This window comes from Hipposideros armiger, unplaced genomic scaffold (assembly GCF_001890085.2).
Source record: "Hipposideros armiger isolate ML-2016 unplaced genomic scaffold, ASM189008v1 scaffold_419, whole genome shotgun sequence".
Lineage (NCBI taxonomy): Eukaryota > Metazoa > Chordata > Mammalia > Chiroptera > Hipposideridae > Hipposideros > Hipposideros armiger.
The window spans coordinates 754,470-760,810 of NW_017731769.1; positions in this window are offsets into that span (position 1 = coordinate 754,470).

The following is a 6,341-nucleotide window of genomic DNA, read 5'->3' on the forward strand; positions in this document are numbered from 1 at the left end:
AGTCTAGTTGTGGAGGACGTCGCTTCACTGGCCCATGTTGGTACTGTGATCATTGCGCTCTTCCTGGGTGAGGCAGTCACTCGCCAGCCATTAAACGGTCGCTCATGGCGGCTCACAGCAGCTCATGCTGGCTGCTGGCCACTCATACTGGCTTGCCAGACACACACAGTAGCTCACGGCAAGCCCACTGCAGCTCCACTGCAGCCTATGCCATCACCAGCAACTCACAGCAGCCCAGCTCCAGGTCGAGCTGTTGTTCACCATCTTAGCTGTAGAGGGCAGTGTCACTGGCCCTCATTTGGGATCCGAACCGGGGCCCTGCTGCTCAGAGCTGGCGTCCCAAGCCAACTCCTAACCAACGCGCCACTCGACCGACCCCGAGATTTTTTTTTTTAACTTTTTCTGGAAAAAAATCCTAACAGAAAAATAAAATTACATCAAAATAAAAAAGTAAAAATCAAACTACATTTTTTTACTTTTCCAGTGAAAAATAGTCTTCACATAATGTATGATGTGTTTTCCTTCCATATTCTGGCTAGTTAAGTGGGAACAGGTGAAAGGAGGTAGAGGGAGAATGAGCCAGGTAGACAGAGAAGAGGTGGAAAGGGACAAAGGAGGAAAGAGCAAAACAAGGTTGAGGAGAAGAAGGCTAGCTTTGCAGTGCTTACACACAGGTGGAAGTTACCTCAGTTATCTACTCAGATTATGGAGGTAGGATTTGGAAACCAACCTACACAGAGTGTTAGTTAGGAAAGTGGCCACAAGTAATAGGAAATCTGACTGTGGTGGCTTAAATAATTAGGGGTTTATTTTTCTCACATAAGGAATCTAGGGGTAGCTTGCTGGCACTGGTTCAACAGCAGAGTACTGGCAGGGTCGGTTAGCATCTCTCTAATTAGCTTAGTTTTGCCTCTTGATCACAAAATGGCTGCTGAAGCTCCAGCCATCACATATGCATTCAAGGACAGAAGGAAGAAGGGGCAAGGACAACTGCATCTGTCCCCTTTGTTCAAGAAAGCAATACTTTTCCCAGAAGCTCACCTGGAAGACTTTTACTTAGGTCTGAGGCAGAACTGGATCACGTGACCACACTTACCTGCAAAAGAGACTGGGAAAGCAGGGGACAGGATTGTCATGACTTGTCCCCTGAGGCTGAGCTTACTGATGCCCTGAACAAAATTGGAGTCTTGTCCCCAGGAAAGGTTAGAATGGGTATTGGGTGGTGTTATGGATTGAATTGTGTTCCGCCCAAAAGATATGTTGACGTCCTAACCCCCAATACCTTGTGACCTCATCTCAAGATCTCGGACATAGGATTTTTGCAGATGTTAATAGTTAAGATGAGGTCACCCTGATTGGGCCCTTCATCCAGTATGAGTGGTGTCCTTATGAGACACGAGACAGCCATGTGAAGACACAGACACAGGTACAAAATGGCTGTGTGAAGACGGAGGTAGAGATTGGAGGGATGCAGCCACAAGCCAAGGAATGTCTGGGACCACCAGAAGCTGGAGGAGGTGATGAAGCATCCTCCCCTAGAGCCTACAGAGGGAGCACAGCCCTGTTTACATCTCACTTTCTACCCGTGGACCTCAGCTCTTTATGCCTAAAACCTCCGAGGCTGGGGTGCAGTGTGGTGGCGAGAGGGGAGGAGACCAACCTTGCTCTAGCTCCCTGCCCACATGCTGGCACTCTGCATACTCCCATGCATTTTCTCACTGGCTGAAGTGGATACCATCCTGACCCCTATTTACAAGCAAAGAAGCTGAGACTCAAGATAGAAAGGAGCTGTCTGGGGCCTCGCCGCTAGGAGGCGACAGATTCTCACCCAGGTCCCTGTACCTCAGCGCCACAGCTCTTTCCACTCTGGCCAACTCTGCCCTCCCAAACTAGAGGGAATCCACCTGGCTTTCCCATTTCCCCAACTTTGCCCGTTTGGGGATGATTCCTTGCATTTACTGTATCCAAAAATAAAACCACATCAAAGTAGATTTAATTTTCTGAAAAGGATTTTACAAAAGAAAAATGCTGTTAAACCCTGCTTTGGGAACTTCAAAAGCCTTGACCCCCATCTCTCAGCTGGTTCTCCCCTGAGAGCTAGGGGTTGGGGTCTGGGAGCCGTGCCAGCAGTGCTTTCCTTGGTCAGGTGCCCTGGGCCTCAGTTTTCTTCCTTGTGATAAAAATGAAAAGAGCCTTCATCCTTTAAGTCAACAAATCCCCAGTGGTGGAGTGCTCTGGGCTGGCCCTGGGCTGGGTGCTGGGGCCCAGTGGTGAGCAAGACAACATCCCTGCCATCTCAGAGCCAGCCTTCTTTCTAATGATGGAGTGCTGCATGCAGGGAGTTAAAATAAAGCAGGGGAACAGTGGATAGGGTGAAGGGTCTCTCTCAGAGGAGGGGACATTTGAGCAGAGACCTTGTTGAGGTGGATGTCTAGAAAAGAGCAGTCCGGAAGGAGGATACCGTCAGTGCAAAGGTCCTGAGGCAGCGTGTTGGTTTCCTGGGCCTGCCATACAAGTACCACAAACTGGGTGGCTAAAAGCAACAGCTACTCAGTATCTCACGGTTCTAGAGGCTGGAAGTCCAAAGTCAAGGTGTTGGCAAGGATGCGCTCCCTCTGGAGACTCTAGGCAAGGGTCCTTCTTTGTTTTTACCAGCTTCTAGTGACTTCAGGCATCTCTCGGCTTGTGGCCATATCCCTCCGGTCTCTGCCTGTCTTCATGTGGACTTTTGCGCGGTGTCTGTGTCTTCTCCTGTCTGTCTCTTATAAGGACACCCGTCATTGTATTTAGGACCCACCCAGGAAATCCAGGATGCTGTCATGTCAAGATCTTTAATATACTTATATCTGCAGAGACACTTTTTCTAAATAAGGTCATATTCACAGGGTCCAGGGATTAGAACGTGGGCAGACCTTTTGGGAGGCCCCCAATTCAGCCCAGTAGAGACAGGAACATGCTTGTCATATTTGAGACCGTGTGGCTGGAGTCCAGGGAGCTGGGAGGAGGGAGGAGGGAGGGGGAGCAGAGGCAGCCACACAGGTCTCAGAGGCCATGGCAAGAAGAGGACATTCTCTGCCCATCTGCTATGTGCCCGGTCCTGGGTGTGATCCAGCCCCCCGGCAACACTGTCTTATCGTCATTTTACAGATGAGGAAACTGAGGCCAGCCTGTTAGGTAACTTCTGCTGGTCGCAGAGTTGGGAAATGAGGTGGGGGGTGGAGAGGCAGGGCCCAGAACCCAGGCTCTCCCACGGCAAAGGCTACGCACATCAGTAAGAGTCGAGGCTCCCTCCCACGTGCTTGGTACGCCCTCACCAACCCTCGTGAGACCCGGGCCTGAATAGACACATGAGGGAAAGGTCAGCTATTCCTTGTTCTTCCTCCTCTCTCTCCAGGAGCAGGATTTCCAGGTTCTCCACCTGACATGCCTGGCGGGCAGGCGAAATGCTCCACATAGCCACCTTGCCGGGGAGGGGGTTGGAGAGCAGAGGGGTTTCTAGCTGTCAGCAGGGGAACCTGCTACACAGCCTGTGCTCTGCCTTCTATTGACCAGCTTTCCTGCCACCTCTCACTTGCCTCTGCCTGGCCTGCCGGTTCATCCTTCCCAGCCACTGTGGCCCACCATCATTCTGAGCTCACACCTTACCCCTCCAATCCCCACTCCCCCTTCTTTGCCTGGCCCCGCCACCCTTCCCACAGAACAGCCCATGTGGATGCTGTCTGCTTACCCGTTCAGGTGACAGCACGGAGCTACCTAGACCTTTCTAAAGAAGCCAACTGTGGGAAGGCTTACCAGCAGGCTTGCCAAGAGCACTCCCTGAGAACACTGGTTTTGTTGAGGTTGGTGGCAGTGAGAAGAGACAGGAAGATGACAGGGAAGCCTGCTGGAGGAGGGACAATCCACCCGGGACACTGGAGAGGCCATGCACTGAGAATGCACAGGAAGCTGAGCCCTCCGTCCAGCAGAGAGCTGCCTCACTGTCCCCAGAGTCCCCTAGGGCAGCACCCGAGCATCCACAGTGTAGTTGAGAGTGCCAGGGTCATCAGCAGCCTTTAGCCCCAGCTTGGCCCTCTGGGCCCACAGGCTGCGGGAGCTCTGGCAGTCGAGCCTTTGCAGTGGAGAGCCACAAGCCTCCTGCCAGTCTTACAGCCCAGAAAGGGTCTTCTTAAGTGCCCAGAGGAACTTGTTTGAAATGCAAGCCTCCAAGAGGGTAGCACCTGGCTCCCACCACCTGCCTTCAGCAGAGAGAAAGCCCAGATGGCCGCCTGGATTACCAGGTGAGCAATTAGGACGGGCTGCTTGAGAAGCATCTGCCTGGCTAGATGAAAGGCTGGGGCTGCCCTCCCGGCTTTGCAATCTCGTTAGCAGACTGCCTGACATGGGCATGGCAGCAATTCAGCTGGATGCTTATTCAGTAGTGAAGCTCTTTGCTTTCCTTTCCACATTTGTGGAGAGGACTCTCTCCCGGTGGGTAGGGTGCAGGGGGAGGGGGAGCCTCAAGAGGGAGGCCCTGGATCTAGGGTCTGGGGCAAAGATCCAGGATTCATGAATGTTAAGCAATGAGATAAAGCCTAGAGAACAAACACCACATGACAGTCATTGTGCTGGTTCATTGTCTGCGTCACCTTGGCTCCGCTAGGCTAGGGTACCCAGTGTTTTGTCAATAGGTCTAGATGTCACTGTGAATGGATTTGGTAGATGAGCTTAACTTTGAAATCAGTAGACTTTGAGTAAAGCAGCTCACCCTGCATATGTGAGTGGGCCGCACCCAATCAGCTGAAGCCCTCAGGGGGAAAAACACTGAGGTCATCCAAAGAGGAAGGAATTCTCCAGATGGCCTTTGGACTCAAACTACAACTCTTCCCTGAATTTCCAGTCCACTGGCCCATCCTGCAGATTTTAGACTTGCCAACAGCCCCCACAAGTGCATAAGCCAATAGCTTATATGTGCACCCCACTAGTTCTGTTTCTTCCGCGACCCCCTACCTGATACAGTCATAAAGCTGTAAACATGGACACACAGCAATGAACTGCATAGAGAAAAACTGCCTAGACTTGAGGGAAGATCTTAATAAAAGGCAATTATAATGGGCTATTTTAATAGAATGTTGTAGAATTTTGTCCCCTAGAAAAGTAATACATCCCCCAAAGAACCTTAAGCAACACACCCTCACATCATTATCCAATACAATTAGAAATATATAATAAAAGATGACCACAAAGTCTTAATAAGTCAGCACTTAAGATAAACTGTACTATGCAAGCACTAGATTGGTGAGAAAATGAAAAACGGAATTAGAAACCTTCCATAAAGCAAGGCAAAGAGGAATGTTAACTAGCAAACCTAAGGGACCCAGGAAAATGTTATTCAGGGGGAGATTGCAGGCTCTGAGCACCTTATTCAAGATGGAAGATGACAAAAAGAGTTAGTCTTCCTCTTAAGAAATTAGAGGGGCCAGCCGAGTGGCTCAGTTGGTTAAAAGCACGAGCTCTGAGGAACAGGGTTGCAGGTTTGATTTCCACATGGGCCAGTGAACTGCGCCTGAGCTGAGCTGCCACTGAGATGGTGAGAGCGTGTGCTGTGAGAAGCAAGGTTGCCGGTTCGACTCCCACATGGGATGGTGGACTATGCCCACCGGCAACTAAGATTGAAAGCGGCGACTAGACTTGGAGCTGAGCTTGCACCCTCCACAACTAAGATTGAAGGACAACAACTTGACTTGGAGCTGATGGGTCCTGGAAAAACACAATGTTTCCCTCCCCCAACTCCCCAATAAAAATCTTTAAAAGAAATTAGAGAAAAAAGAACAAAATCTAAACCAAAAGAAAGTAGATGGAGTTAATGAAGATAAAGCTGAAGTTAATGAAGCAGAAAACAAAAAAAGAAAGGAGATATCATGAGTTTTGAGTATCTCCTTTGTTTTTAATATAATTTATTAAAGTGGACATTTAGCGGCCGGCCCAGTGGCGTGTTGATTAATAGCTGGCTTGGGACGCCGGCTCTGAGCAGCAGGGCCCCGGTTCGGATCCCACATGAGGGCCAATGACGCTGCACCCTCTACAGCTAAAATGGTGAACAACAGCTCAACCTGGAGCTGGGCTGCTGTGAGTTGCCAGCAACGGCGTAGGCTGCAGTGAAACTGCAGTGGGCTGCCATAAGCTACCATGTGTGGCCGGCAGCCACCGTGAGCGGCTGGCAGTCAATGTGAGCTTCCAAGAGGCGCCATGAGCAGCCATCCAGAGGCCGGCGACCGATCTGCCTCACCCAGGAAGAGCGCAATGATAATACCAACATGGGCCAGTGAAGCGATGTCCTCCACAACTAGACTGAAGAACAAAAG